The following is a 16,643-nucleotide window of genomic DNA, read 5'->3' on the forward strand; positions in this document are numbered from 1 at the left end:
TCAATTTGGTGAGGGAAGAATGTGCTTTAATAAGTGTTGCTGACTCACTGGGATCCCACCAGGGAGAAAATGAGTTAGAACTGCCACCTCTCACCATAGCCAAATTAAAAAAAAAAGAAATTTCAGGTGGTTTAACTGTGTACACGGGCTCGCTCACCCAGAACTACTCACTCAGACTCTTCAGAGGCTGAGCCACAGGATCTGGATTTTAAATAAAACACTTAAGCAGCTAAAAGGGACTTCTAAAAGGGACTTCTTTTGTGGTCCAATGGTTAAGAATCTGCCTTGCAATGCAGGGGATGTGAGTTCGACCCCTGGTCAGGGAACTAAGATCCCACAGGCCACAAGACAACTAAGCCTGTGAGCCACGACTAGACGGTCCGTGTGTCGCAATGAAAGATGACGCAACAAAGACCCCACGTGCTGCAACTAAGACCCAGCACAGCCAAGTAAACAGATGTTTTTAAAAAACAGCACTAAGGATTGCCCTGGTAATCCAGTGGTAAAGAATCTGCCTGCCAATGCAGGGAATACGTGTTCAATCCCTGCTCCGGGAAGACTCTACATGCCTTGGGGCAACTAAGTCCGAGTGCCTGTGCTCCACAACAAGGGAAGCCACCGCAATGAGACGCCCCTGCTCCCTGCAACTAGAGACAGTCCATGTGCAGCAACGAAGACCCCAGCGCAGCCAAAAATAGATAAATAATTTTTCAAAGCACTAGAAAACATAGCCATTATCTGTTGTTATTGCTGTTTTAGTCACTAAGTTGTGTCCGACTCTTTTGCAACCCCATGGACTGCAGCCTGCCAGGCTCTTCTGTCCATGGGATTTCCCAGGCAAGAATACTGGGGTGGGTTGCTGTTTCCTTCTCCAGGGGATCTTCCCAACCCAGGGATTGAACCCCATCTCCTGCCTTGGCAGGGGGCTTCTTTACCACTGAGCCATCAGGGAAGCCCCAACAATTATCAAGGAATAAATTCAATGAGAAAAAATTTTAACTAACTGAATAAATGTACGCATACCTATACACATGAGTACACATGTACACACACATACACACCACATTCAAAGACTGGAAGGCAAACTTCCAGGATACAAACTTTCAGTTATAAGATTAATAAGTTCTGGGGGTATAAAATACAGCATGGTGATTATAGCTGCTGCTGCTGCTGCTGCTAAGTCGCTTCAGTCGTGTCCGACTCTGTGCGACCCCATAGACGGCAGCCCACCAGGCTCCCCCATCCCTGGGATTCTCCAGGCAAGAACACTGGAGTGGGTTGCCATTTCCTTCTCCAATGCATGAAAGTGAAAAGTGAAAGTGAAGTCGCTCAGTCGTGTCTGACTAGTAGCGACCCGATGGACTGCAGCCCACCAGGCTCCTCTGTCCATGGGATTTTCCAGGCAAGAGTACTGGAGTGGGGCGCCATTGCCTTCTCCAGTGATTATAGCTAATAATACTCTATTACATACTTGAAATTGCTAAGAGAGGAGATCTTAAATGTCCTTACCACACAAAAGAAATGGTAATTATGAGACAGGACGGAATGTTAGCTAATGCTATGGTAGCAATCATTTTGCAATTTATGTGTATCAAATCATCACATTGTATACCTTTAACATACACAGTGTTGTATGTCAATTATATCTCAATAAAGCTGGAAAAAATTTTGTTAGGTGTCCCCCATCTTAAATCTCTTAATATGTGTACATTTTTTTAAAAAGGATTAGAAGATATGACTGCGATGCAATCAAATCAAAATCTTCATGGGTTATTTTTTCAGTAGAATGTGACAGGTTGATTCTAAAATATGTATGCAAATGAAATATGTATGTAAATAAAAAAACAAAACAACCCAACATGGGACTATTACTCAACTGGAGAGCAAAACTTGATAAAGTACAGTGATTAGGAGAGGGTGATACTTGTGCCAGCATAGACGGACTGAAGCAGATGGGAGACCGACACAGAGAAGGACAGGAGTTATGATCTTTGTGGCAATAAGCGCAGGGAAAGATGAGCTTTTTCAATAAATGGATCGAGTGTTCACATGGGGAAAAAGCGAAACTTGATCCTTACCACACACCATAAACAAGTAATCTCAGGTGAGCAGTCATCATATGGAGAGCAGAACATTAAAGATTACAAGAGATGATAGAAGGTGAAAGAAAAGTTTGAGGATGAAAGCCTCGGGGTAGTGACAGATTACTTTTCCTGACACGAAAGCACCAACCTTAAGTGAAAAGCCTGACAAATTTGGTTTCATTCAGATTAATAAGTAATTCCATTTGTACAGATTAATAAGTAATTCCATTTGTACAACACTCTAAAACAGGCAGAACTGCCCTCATGGTGTTTAGGAAGGCATCCTCAGGCTGAAAAAGATGGAAGGAAGCGAGGACCCGATCAGGGCAGTGGTTCCATAAGGGGCAGGAGGGGCTGGGGCTTTGAGTCTGACAGTGTTTTGCTTTTTTCAGGCCTCGCTGTCTGAGTTCCCTGATCAGGGACTGAACCTGTGGCCTCTGAACTGGAAGCACAGCATCTTAACCACTGGACCGTCAAGGAAGTCCTCACTGTTGTCTTTCTAGACCTTAACGAGGTTACATGGGAGTCGGCCTTGTAATAATACATTCACTTGTATATTTATGTTTTATGCTTTTTTCTGTATCTATAAAGGTTTAAGAAAAAAGACAAATCTTCTCATGTGATTCTTTTGTTTTGTTCTTTTTTTTTTCCCATAGCATTTTTATTCTTTAAATTTTTATTGAAATATAGTTGATTTACAATACTGTGTTAGTTTCAGGTGTATAGCAAAGTGAGTCTCATACACACACACACACACAAATTCTTTTCCATTTTAGGAAAATGGATTCTTTTCCATTACAGGTTATTACAAGTTATTGAGTATGGTTCCCTGGGCTATTCAGTAGGTCCTTGTTGGTTATTTATTTTATATATAGTGACATGTATATTTTATTTTATTTATTTTATTTTTATTTTACTTTATAATACTGTATTGGTTTTGCCATACATTGACATGAATCTGCCACGGGTGTACGTGAGTTCCCAATCCTGAACCCCCCTCCCACCTCCCTCCCCATACCATCTCTCTGGGTCATCCCAGTGCACCAGCCCCAAGCATCCTGTATCCTGTATCGAACCTAGGCTGGAGATTTGTTTCTTACATGATAGTATACATGTTTCAATGCCATTCTCCCAAATCATCCCACCCTCTCCCTCTCCCACAGAGTCCAAAAGTCTGTTTTATACACCTGTGTCTCTTTAATTGTCTCTCATACAGGGTTATCATTACCATCTTTCTAAATTCCATATATATGGTTTAGTATACTGTATTGTTCTTTGGCTGCACCGCGCTGACGTGCAAGGTCTTAGTTCCCTGACTAGGGATGAAACCCGCGACCCCTGCGGTGGAAGCAGAGTCTTGATCACGGGACTGCCAGGAAAGTACCCCCTTGCCCATGGAATTCTGATGAGCAGCCACACCTGGGTGCCGCTCGTCTAGACCCTCAGTGGAGCAGCACTGTAATGGCCACGTCTATTCAGGTGATAGAGTCCAGTCCTGACTCATGGATCTCAGACAGTGACTCACATCGCCGAAAAGCCCAGGGTAGTTTCAGGAATGGCTAGTTCCAGATACTCCAACAAGACACTTAGGAACCTCCCCATCTTTGCTCAGCTTTTCTCGTTACCCAGCAGGCTCTTGACCCCAGGACGGCACCAGCTAAGTCCTACCAGGTGAGCCACAGGAGTAGAAAAAAAGTGTCCCCTTGGGTTGGCTCTCCCAGGGTCACCCCTGACCCAATGCTGTGGCCAAGGGTCTGAAATACGATTGAGAGTAGAGTCAGCCTCATTCGAATCATATCCATATGGGAGAAAAAATCAATTTTCTTCCAAGGAATAAGTGAGTGTCATTACCAACAGAAAAAAAGACCAACAGGGAGATCAATGGGCTGGAAGCCCCAACGGGGTCAGAGGAGAGGTGTGGGGGAGGAAAGTGGGCAGGGGTTGAGGGAGGAGACTGTCACTAGAGACTGGGACGTCTGAAGTGCAATTTCAGAGGTGGAACAGTTTCAGGTGATGACAGGGACCGGGGTGTGGTCCTGGGGGTGAGTGGCAGGGCTGTCAAGGAGCCAAGTCCCCAGGGTGTTGGAGGGTGAAGTGCTCGTGCCCAAGTCTTCATTAGTAAGGGTGGAACCCTAATAAAATGTGGACGCACATGATCCAGTCTCAGAAAGGTACAGCTGGCACCAGAAACACCACCCAACAGCCAAAGTAATTAACAAGCAATTTCATTCTTTGGTCATACCTCTTGGAGGATTTAAAGGGAGTCAGGTACACGGTGCACACTCACTAAACCCCCTTTTCCTCTCTTCTCTTTCCTCATGCCCCGAAGCTACTCAGTCTCCATCTGCCACTAAAAAAAAGAAAAGAAAAAACACTCCTCCTCCACATCTAGCTCAACTCAGCAGCTACTTTCCCATGGGGAAGAATCACTCTTCTTCAGAAAGGGAAGGCAGGGAGGAGAAAGTGGACCCATAATTACAGGACTCTTTGGGGGACAGGGGGTGGAGAAGGGAATGAGAACACATCTCTGTGCCCAGCCTCTCACTGACCCTTTTTACCCCATCACAAGAAGAGTGACCTGCTACATAGGAAACAGATAACTAATAGGGACCTACAGTACACAGGGAACTCTCCTCACTAATCTCAAGTGGCTTATATGGGAACAGAATCTAAAAAACGATGGCTATGGGGCTTCCCTGGTGGTCTAGTGCTTAAGAATCTGCCTGCCAAGGCAGGGAACGTGGGTTCCCTGTAATCTCTGCTCTGGGAAGATTCCACTTGCTGGGGAGCAACTAAGTCCGTGCACCACAACTACTGAAGCCCGCGCTCTAGAGCTTTCAAGCACAGAGAGCCCACGCTCCGCAACAAGAGAAACCCCCGCTGTGTGTATAACTGGTTCACTTTGCTGTACACCAGAAACTAACACATTATAAGTCAACTATACTCCGATTTAAAAAAAAAAAAAAAAAAAACCTAAGGAGAATGACCTAGGAGGTACATAACAATAGCTACTAGGGGACTTCCCTGGAGGTTCAGCGGCTAAGAGTCTGCACTCCCAGTGCAGGCGGCCCAGGTTTAATCGCTGATCAGAGAAGTAGATCCTACATGCTGCAACTAAAGCAGATCACACATGGAGCAGCTAGGGATCCCATGTGCTGCAAAGAAGACAAAAGATCCTGCATGCTGAGACCCGGTGCAGCCAAAATAAACAAAGAAATATGTAAAAAAGAATAATAACAACAGCCACTGGGAGGACTGGCCGGTGATGAAGCCAAATGAACACGAGTTTTTACATTCGTGGTCCTCGACTTCATGAGCCCTCTGCTTCAAGAGCCTCCATCTCAGAATCTGGAATTCATGCTAAATAAGCAGAAACCCTAAGGCCAAAGCTCAAGCAGGAGCCACTTTCTCTTCTCTGTTAACAGACCTAGTAGGTTTTTAAGTTTACTTTAACAATAAACATGGACTTGTTTTATTTAGTATAATAAATCAAGCATTAACATTTTGAGGAAAATCATTCTGAGGCTGTCAACAACATTGGTCAATTCTGGACCTTCCACTTTAAATCTAACAAAAGTTAATGCAAATTTAAATAATAATGAAGTACTATCTCTCACCCATCAAATACAAAAAAAGGTAAAATAATAGAACCAAAAGTTGGTGAAGTTACCGGGAAAAAAGTGTATCCATACATTATTAGTGTAATCCTCTTTGAGGAAAAGAGATGATTGACAATCAACACTCATCAAATTCCACATATATTTATTCATAAATTCATTCAAAAGAAGAAAATCACACTTACCTTCTCAATCTTCACCTCTATCAACCCTCCAGGGCTGGGCACAGATCATCTCATCTTTTTTTCTAATTGCTGTATTGTAGTAAAATACACATAATATAAAATTAACCATCTTAAACATTTTAAAGTGTACAGTTCAACGTCAGTTGCTGGTGTTGTTCAGTAGTTAGGTCGTGTCTGACTCTTTGCAACCCCATGGACTGCAGCATGCCAGGCTTCCCTGTCCTTCACTATCTCCCCGAGTTGACTCAAATCCATGTCCAATGAGTTAGTGATGCTCAGTGTCAGTTCAGTTCAGCTGCTCAGTCGTGTCTGACTCTTTGCGACCCCATGAATTGCAGCACGCCAGGCCTCCCTATCCATCACCAACTCCCGGAGTTCACTCAGACTCACGTCCATAGAGTCCGTGATTCCATCCAGCCATCTCATCCTCTGTCGTCCCCTTCTTCTCCTGCCCCCAATCCCTCCCAGCATCAGAGTCTTTTCCAATGAGTCAACTCTTCTCATGAGGTGGCCAAAGTAGTGGAGTTTCAGCTTTAGCATCATTCCTTCCAAAGAAATCCCAGGGCTGATCTCCTGGTCAGTAACCTTCATATTATTGTGCAACCAGCCATCTCTGGAACTATTTTTATTTGGTAAATCTGAAACTCTGTTACCATTAAACAATAACTCCCCACTGCTCCCTCCCCTCAGGCCCATTATACTTCCTGCCTTCCGTGAAAATAATTTGACTATTTCAGGTATATCATATAAGTGGAATCACACAGTATTTGTCTTTTTGTGGATGGACTTATTTCACTGAGCCTAATGTACTCAAAGTTTATCCATGTTGTAGCATATGTCAAAATTCCCTTTCTTTTTAAGATGGAATAATACTTAATTGTATGTTTATACCACATTTGCTTCTGGAAAAGGAAATGGCAACCCACTGCGGTATTCTTTCCTGGGAAGGTCCACGGGCAGAGGAGACTGGAGAGCTACAGTCCACGGAATCACAAAGTCGGACACAATTGAGCCATGCACGCATGCACCACATTTGCTTATTCATTCACCTGTTGAAGGACACTTGGGTGGTGTCCGCCTGTCAGCAGCTAAGGATAATGCTGCCATGAACATGGGTGTTCAAATACCTCTTCAGGATCCTGCTTCTAAGTCTTCCGGACATATACCCAGAAGAGGAATTGCTAGGTCACGTGCTATACCGTCCCATTTTTGGAGGGGGTGGGTGTGGCCTGGCTTCTGAATCAGCGGGTATGAGGAGGTTGGAGGGGATTGGCTGTGTGACCTTGGGCAGGACACTTTCCCTCTCTGAGAGCAGATCACGTTTCCAAACAGGGACTTCTGTTAACCAGACACATTCCCAAGCCCATTTTCCTGGGAAATTCTAATTCCATGCCTGTCCTGGGACCCAGGAATTTGGAACTTTTTGAAGAGCCTCAGGTGATTTTTATCATCAAACAGGTTTGGGAATCACATGGCCCAAGAATTTCTAAAGACCCTTGCAGGGGTGACCTATGACTTCAGTGATGAAGAGGCTAACCTGGAGTCCGACTGATTTCAGTTAAATTCCTGGTTGCCAGTCACCAGCACCACCTCAGTTTCATCCCATAAAGGAGAGTAATGGCCCCTACCACAGGACTCCTGCACGAAGTAAATGGAAATGAAAGAAAATAAGGCTTTAGCATTTACCTAGTGCTCGAAAAGGTCCTCTAATATCTTTGTGTTATCCCCAGTCGTCTGCTCCTTCAGCCTGACTGTTCTTCTCGCAGTGGGTGGGTTCCTGTCGCCTCCTGGTGGTAAGACTAAGTCAGTGCACACACCCTGACTTCCCCGTTTCCCCATCCAACTCTGCCCCAACTCCCACCTGGCCCATTCCATCCCAAGCTCACCCTACTCAGAAGCCTTAGGTCCCTCCGCGAGGGTGAAGGATCAAGGTGGGAGAGGCTGGGGTCTGAGGCTCCCAGAGTCCATTTCACAGCCTCAACCTAGGGATGGTGAGCCGTTGGCACTGACTCCCTGGATGGTCCTGCAGAAGCCACTTCTGTCCTGACTCCCCCTTGATAGTGAGAATGGGGCTGAATGCCGGTTCTGTGCTGGAGCTCTTATAGGTATCATCTCACTCGATCTGCACATAAAGAAGAGGGACTTAGAACCTTTCCCACAGACGAGGAAATTGAGACGTAGAGAAGGTAAGTGACTGGCACAAAATCACACAGCTTCCGACAGTGGAGCCAAATCTCAAGGCCAGGTGGATTTTTTTTTAAGGATTTTATTTTCTTTTTTCAGAAAGGAAGGCTACAGAGTTAGAAATTTTCACCAGAATTTAATATAATGCTTGATTCTTCAAAACAGCCACAGGCTTTTCAGCTCTGGACACTCAGGTTACGCAAAAACCTTGTGAAACTGATTCAGCCAGAACCTTCATGTTTTCTCACTAAAGAACAGTCAAACCCAGGCAGATCTTAAACTATGATTATTTCTATTAAGCTAGAACTCCTACAAGGAGAAGGCAATGGCAACCCACTCCAGTACTCTTGCCTGGAAAATCCCATGGACAGAGGAGCCTGGTAGGCTGCAGTCCATGGGGGTAGTGAAGAGTTGGACACGACTGAGCGACTTCATTTTCACTTTTCACTTTCATGCATTGGAGAAGGACATGGCAACCCACTCCAGTTTCTTGCCTGGAGAATCCCAGGGACCGGGGAGCCTGGTGGGCTGCCGTCTATGGGGTCGCACAGAGTCGGACACGACTGAAGCGACTTAGCAGCAGCAGCAGCAGCAGAAAGCCTACAAACTAGTGATTATCCGCCTGGGCTGGACACTGAATTCACCTGGGGAAGCTTAAAGAATATTCATGCCTGGGCTCCACCCGAGATTCTGGTTAACTGGCCTGGGATATGGCTTCAGCTCCCCCCTGAGTATTCTTGTGGGCAGCCCGTGTTAACCACTGCTCTAAAGTCACACCTTCTGTTTTCTGTTTCTTGGGGCTCGGGGCCCTGCTCTCTGCTCTGTGGGTAACAGCAAATTTCCCATAAACGATCTGGGCCCAGTCGTTCCACTTGCCCCAGGTTCACAGGTGCACTGGTTGGGGGAGAGGGCAGGAGTGACCGTGCCACGTGACAGCCCCAGCCTGGAGCAGGTGACCTGGTTCTACCACTGAGAGGTAACTGGAGGGCGAACTTCTGCGTGCACCAGGACGCACTCTAGAGTGACGCCCGAGGGTGTGGGGCCCCGGGTTCTGCTGTGTACTAGTTGTGTTGGCCTTGGGCAAGTGACTGCACCTGTCTGTGAAGTTGCTGGTATGGAAAGCATGTATGCAAGTAAAAATCGACGGCACAATATGGCTAAGTATTAAATGAGCTAATTGATAGGAAACCCACTTAGAACGATGCCCAGAACCCAGCAAGCTCCCAATAAATGTTACAGCTACTGCTGCTGCTATTATTCCTCACTCCCACAACAGCGCAGGTGCGGACTGCTCACCGAGCGGTCAGGAGAAGAAATCCTCTTTCCTTTTTCAGAACTACTGTTCTCGCAAATCGCAGAGAGCCCCGCCCAGAGGCGGGCATAGGTCTAAGCTGGCCAATCAGAGTACACCCATCCTAGGACTTAGATCCAGGGGTAAGCAAGGGACCAAAGTGCAGCCAGTCAGGCCTCCGCTTGGGGGAGCTGATGAGCTCAGGGAGTCATCTGAGGTCACCTTTCCCAGGACCGCAGAGGAGAGCAGAGAGGGTGAGAGAGAGGGACTTGGGGACGCCTTTTGAGCCCCTCGGTACAGCCATGCCAGAAGTGAGACTGCCTCTAGCTGACCTAGTTGAGGGTGCAATCCTTTTGTGCTTATGCTAGTTTACACTGGGCTTCTGTTACCTGTCACTTACACGGCTTTAGGTTGGGTTCATAGTCCCTGTTCATCCTCGAGGATCCAGTTGAGGCAATGTCCAGGAAGTGGCTTCTTATGCGGAGGTTGGGCCTGAAGGCAACTGTTAAATCAGGATAATTACCCATAAGTGATGGAGAAGGAAATGGCAACTCACTCCAGTATTCTTGCCTGGAGAATTCCATGGACAGAGGAGCCTGGTGGGCTACAGTCCATGGGGTCACAAAGAGTCGGACACGACTAAGTGACTGACGCACACACACACGCCCCTGTAAGTGGAAATCGCACAGAGCAGAATTGCCCTTGACAATTCCTCCGAGATTGAGGAGGACTGGAGAAACATCCCAACCAACGCAAAGTGTTCCCCTGAACCTATAAGGGCCTTTACTGGGACAGCAGGAAAAATCTATTGGTCTCTGGCCAAGGGTATTCCAGAGTTCATCACACTATTCTTGAAACTTATGTGTCAATTTGAAGTTGTTTCAAAAATAAAGAAAAAAACACCACTGGAGGAAAAAAATGAACATTGGAGGGGAAAAAAAGGAAAAGTTTTTGAAGAAAAACTCTCATAAACTGCCTGTCAAATAGTGTACCTGCCACCACATACACCACATTGGAGGCACAAACGGACTTTGAACAACAGCCAGGGGGCTGCTCCACCAGGGGCAGAAGAAGGCCACATCTCCCCCCCTGAGCACTGGGTGGAGAGACAGGTATTTAAGGGCCCACTTGTGCCAGAAATCTGTATCTTTAAACGCTAAAAACACTAGAGTCACATGTCGCAGGATCAAGACAGAATAAGAAACAGGCAGGGTCTCCCCTCCCCATTCACAGCATCCAAGAGAGTTCTTTGTCTCTCTCTCCCCATTTAGTTACTCATCACACACCGTGGGCCCTGGAAAGACAGCTGTGAACAGAATGGACAAAGTCCCTGGCCTCAGGGAGCTTTTCTTCATAGCTCCTGTGACATCATTCAGAGACATGTGGGGAACTACCCAGTGGGGAGATAGTATCCTCATTTCTTGAAGGCCTCTTGGAGACGGTGCTGGGCAGAGTGGTTCTCAGACTCAGCTGGGCATCTGAATTCCCAGAGGCTATGCTAGAATGCTGAAGGCTGGGCCCCAGCCCAGAGCTGCTGATAGTCAGAAGTGAGGTCTGCGCATCCACGCTTCTAACGTGTTCCCCAGTAACGCAGATGCTGCTGGTCCAGGGAACCCGCTTTGAGAATCGCTGCTTTACTGCGAGAGTGATTTCAAGAGTAAGCATTTCAGAAACCCCAGTAATATTATTTGTCATCTTCTCCTTTTCTAGAGGAGACATCAGTGCCCCAGTGTTATTCTCTGTGCCTCCCAACAACCTCATCTCACAGCCTATGCATTCCACGAGGAAAAAACCAAGCTGGAACCTCACTTTCAGCTCCTTCGGCCAGTGTCTGACAGTCACCAGGGCTTCCTTCAGCCCAGGCTCTGAGCTCAGACAGCTGACCTGAATCCTGCTCACTCCCGCCTGTCCTCCTGTGAGACCCTGCACAGTGGCTTAACCTTCCTAAGGCTCTGTGTCCTTATCCGAGAAGCAAGGCTAAGACTAGGACCCTGGGGGCTTCCCTGGTGGTCCAGTGGCTAAGATGCCAAGATCCCAACGCATGGGCCTGGGTTTGATGCCTGTTCAGGGAACTAGATCCTACATGCCGCAACTAAGAGTTCACATGCCACAGCTGAGAACTGATGCAGCCAAAAAAAAAAAAAAGACTAAGACCCTGGCACTGCAAGTCTAGAGCTCACTGAGAGAAACTCCCTTCTATAACAGTCTGCCAGGGGCTATGTGACATCAACAGCACCCTGATGGATAAAAGAAGCCCCAACCTTCAACAAAATAAAGCTGACAAAATCGGCCATTTCTAAGCTCAGACCTCTTTTCTATTTTGCAAGAGCCTGAACACACCTTCAGGCAGCTGGAGTTTCCAGGTTTCTGAAAAGCCCACCTGAATGGATCCTTTCATGATACAAATGTATTTTGCCAGATTGAGAAACTGAAGCTCAGGGCAATAGGCTCTAAGCAAGGGGGATAACTTCCCCAAGGTCACCCTGCTGGGACATGGAAAAGCAGGACTCATGGGTCTGTTTCTGGGTAAAATCTCCAGTTCTTAACCACTGCTTCAGACTTTCTCCAAAATCCCTTCTTTTCTCCTTTGCACCACACAGGCTGAGCCAGGGAGGGCTGGGTTCGAGTCGCTTAGGAACTGGGCCCTAGTTTCCTTATACATCAAGCACCACACAGCTGACCTTGATAAGACATCGATTCTATGCCAGGCACTGCACTAAGCACCGAACATGGATCAATCCATTTGATTTTCACAACTTCCATAAAGTCAGATACAGTTATTGTCACCACTTTACCGGCTAGAAAATGGAGAGGTGAACTAATGTACTCACCTGCCTTTCAAAGTTTCCAGAGGGACTAGAGATAACTCTAGTGAATACCGCACACCTAGTAGGCGCTTGTCCATGGAATGGCTCCACCACGCAGCAGCTGTGTGACCTTAGACAAATTACTTAACTTCTCTGAGGCACAGACACACAAGTGTGCTGTGAGAATCAGCTGAAAGCCCTGGCTGCAACGCCCAGCAAGGGTAGGAGTCGTTATTGATCAGTATAGTAATTATTGGTGGCAGCAAATCTTTGTCTTCTGAAAGTAGATTTAATTTTAGGAAATAGCTAAAATGCCAGTGGAATTGAGTCTGGTGACTAATGCCAATGGTCAAACAGAAATGTCATTTTTAGACCAGAACAAAGTGTAGTTACAAAGTCTCAAGCTTGTTTTTCTTTGTGGAGAGGTTTGGTGTTCTGGTGTCAGAGCAGAAGGTACCAGAAGATATCTGTGTTCTTTAAAAAAAAATTGGTTTTGGTATTTATTTGAATGTTCCAGGCCTTAGTTGCAGCATTCGGTATCTTTTTTTGTCTTTTTTTAATTGCAGTATGAGAACTCTTAGTTGCGGCATGTGGGATCTAGTTCCCTGACCAGGGATCAAACCCAGGCCCCCTGTATTTGGAGTACAAAATCTTAGCCACTGGACCACCAAGCAAGTCCCTATGTGTGTTCTTGACATGAATCTTATCACTAACCTCTCCTTTTCAGCAAAATCTTGATGGCCAATCCTAAACCTACCCATCCTTGGCCCAAATCTAAACACTGACGAATCTCTAAGTTTCCCACCCATGCTTACACTGTGAAAAGTGAAAGTGAAACTCACTCAGTCATGTCCGACTCTTTGCGATGCCGTGGACTATGGAATTCTCCAGGCCAGAATACTGGAGTGGGTAGCCTTTCTCTTCTCCAGGGGCTCTTCCCAACACAGAGATCAAACCCAAGTCTCCCGCGTTGCAGGCAGATTCTTTACCAGCTAAGCCACCAGGGAAGGTCCCTAACAAAACTCTGAAGATTCTTTTTATTCTTTTCTGTGTTTCATTTGGCTATTTTCTGTTTCTATCTAGATCTGGGCCCAGACTAACTCTCCAAGGATTAAAAACATGTCACTGCATTCAAAGTGTACAAAATGTGAATACATTCTCCTCAAAGTAACTAAGTAAATGTTAAGCTTTTTAATTAAAATTATTTTTCATGTATGTTTTGAAAAGTGACTTTTCCTCAAATATATTCAAAATGATATATTAAAATTTGAAGGCAAATATAGTTTACACTTGATAAATATCCCCCAATTAATCAAATTTAAATGGTTTTTAGAAGTTTTAATTTCATCTTATTTAACACTTTTAGGAAAATTGAACTGTTCTTAGAGTATCATCCAACGTTGCCCTAGTCGCCAACATGAAGAATTGCTACCATGCTTCACAAGTCATGTCCAGACTTATGCAGGTACACATTACGCTGAATTAATAGTCGAGTGCTCCTCAGCTCCCATGTGCAACAGGTACAGAGACAATGCTGATTCAGAGACCCTTCAGAACAGGAAAAAAAGCAACTAAATGGACACTTTGTTATGTAAGTGTTGATCACACCCATGCAACCCAAGAGGAGAGATCTGAGGAGTGAATTTACCTTTCCTTTCACATTAAAGTTTCTGCTGCTCAGATCTGCCCCCCAACTCAGGAGCAGAGTTTATCTCTCGTGTGGGCCAAAGCTCAGCCCATATGCCTCCTACAGGCGGGTTCAGGAATCTTTGCTTTGGGGAAGAGTGGGCAAGAGAGAAGTGTCTCTAGGACCACAGCAGGGCTGGAAACTGGATGTTTAGGGTTACAGCCCACTGAGCCCCAGGCTCCCCATGGTTCTCGGCTCGGATGTGTTTGAGGTTAGAGATTCCCTCTGAAGGGTGGTTCTTAGGCAGAGTCGCTGCAGTCCTGGTCGAGGCAGCTCTGGCATCCACTACGACATTGTGTCAAGTTCTTTGTTGCTTGGAAACATGTTCTTAAGCTGTGCCCTTTACCTGGAACATTCTCTTTCCTAGTCTTTGAAATCCTTCAGGTCTCAGTTTAAAATCCCCTTCTCAAGGACATCCCTGGTGATCCAGTGGCTAAAACACTGTACTCCCAATGGGAGGGGCCTGGGTTCCATTCTTGGTCTGGGAATTAGATTTCACAAGCTGCAACTAAGACCTGGCACGACCAAGTATTATAAATAAATACAATTTTTTAAAAAATTCCCTTCTCAGCCTCATCTATCCTCTAAATCCAGACTGGTCCCCCCTGCTAGTCTCATGGAACCCAGTTCTTTCCTTTCCTGGAAGTTATTAGAATTAATAATAATGATATCATTATAACTGGGCTTCCCTGGTAACTTGTATATTCATGGCTTTGCTCTCTTCCATTTCTCACAAGAGTGGAAGCTCCATGAGGGCAGGGACCACATCCTTTTGTCCATCACTGTATAACCAGTGCTGTTTGGCACAGAGCTGGTACCCAGGAAATGCTTGCTGATGACTCTCAGCTGTGAGTGTCCTCACCTTTAATATGAAGGTGTTACTAGGTGGTCAATAAATGCTGCCCCCGTCATCACACATTCAGAGGCAGATGAGGACTGAGGAATCTTAGCAGTGGGGACTTAAGGGCTATTTAGGGTTGGATGTGGAGAAGGAAATGACAACCCACTCCAGTACTCTTGCCTGGAAAATCCCATGGATGGAGGAGCCTAATAGGCTACAGTCCACGTGGTCACAAAGGTTCGGCCACGACTGAGTGACTGAGCGAGGGTTGGATGGATTTCGTGGAATACGGAGGGCAACCCAGGAGGAGGGAACAGCTGCAGCAAAAGTATGGAGGAGAGGAAGCACAAAGGCAATAAGTAAACCTACGGGGCTGGGTGGAGAGTAGGGTTTGAGACAGCCCTGTAGTGAGAAAGGCAGACTGGGACCAGGTCAGGGAGAGCCTGGAACACCGACCCAGCACACTTAAACCTGATCGTGGGGACGCAGTGATGAAGTTGGAGCAAAGGTGTGAACTGAAGAAGCAGCGTTTTAGGAAAATAATGTATGGCAAATTGGGACCAGGTGGGCCAAGGAAGTGGAGAAAAACAAAAAGACTGTTTCATTCAAAATCCATCTAATCATTGCTGCTGCTGCTGCTAAGTCGCTTCAGTCGTGTCCGACTCTGTGCGACCCCATAGACAGCAGCCCACCAGGCTCCGCCGTCCCTGGGATTCTCCAGGCAAGAACACTGGAGTGGGTTGCCATTTCCTTCTCCAATGCATGAAAGTGAAAAGTGAAAGGGAAGTCACTGAGTCGTGTCCAATTCTCAGCAACCCGATGGACTGCAGCCTACCAGGCTCCTCCATCCATGGGATTTTCCAGGCAAGAGTACTGGAGTGGGGTGCCATTGCCTTCTCCGATCTAATCATTATGACCATATAAAACATAAAAAGGGCTAAGAGCAAAAGCTCTGACAGGAGACAGTTCTGGTTATCATCTGGCCGATGCTAAGCAGGTCACTTCATTTCTCTGGGCCTCAGTTTCTCCACCTATAAAATAGAAATAATAATCTCTACCTCACCTATGTCACTGGACTACTGTCCAGTGAAAATCAAATGAAATAGGGAATTCCCTGACAGTCCAGTGGTGAGGACTCAGCACCTTCACTTCTGTGGCCTAGGTTCAATCTCTGGTCAGAGAATTAAGATCCCACAAACCTTGTGGGCATAAAAGGAAAAAAGTGCTAATTTACTCATGCAAAAAATGAACTCCAACCATGTGCCAAGTTGTGTTGTAAATGCTGAGGAAACAGAGATGAATCCAAAGTGCTCTGAAATGGGGCACATAATTACCAATTTTTTGTCTTTTTTTTTCTTCTAATTACCGATTTTTGAGCATTTACTATATGTGGCTTTTCACCTGTCATCTCATTTAATCTGCACAACATCCCTGCCAGGTCAGTGCTGTTGTTAAACACATTTCATAAAATGAGGAAACAGAGGCTCAGAGAGGTTAAGTCAGTCACCCAAGGATGTTCAGCTCTTAAGCAGCAGAGCTGAAGGCTTGTGCTCAGGGCTGGCTGACCCATACCAGAGATGGCTGCCTCCCTCCTAGTGCTAGATCTTTGAATACATCTGTTTCCAACCGTTAGGTCTCTACTTTGCTGTTCCCTTTCCAGCAATAAACCATCCCACCTTTTCTTTTTTCTTTCTCTTTTTTTTTTGACCACAGAACTCCCCTCAACTTTCAAGTTTTAGATCAGGTTTCAGGAAGCCTCTAGGACCCCCAGTTGGGCCCCTCTTCTGGGCTTCCTCTGCACTTAGCCAAACCTCTCCCATGATATTAATCATACCAACACTACATCCCCTTGTCTCTAAGCCTTTTAAAAAGCACATTCCAGGACTTCCCTGGTGGTCCAGCGGTTAAGACTCTGCACTCCCAATGCAGAGAACATGAGTTCAATCC

The sequence above is a fragment of the Oryx dammah genome, unplaced genomic scaffold (genome assembly GCF_014754425.2).
Source record: "Oryx dammah isolate SB20612 unplaced genomic scaffold, SCBI_Odam_1.1 HiC_scaffold_11, whole genome shotgun sequence".
Taxonomy (NCBI): domain Eukaryota; kingdom Metazoa; phylum Chordata; class Mammalia; order Artiodactyla; family Bovidae; genus Oryx; species Oryx dammah.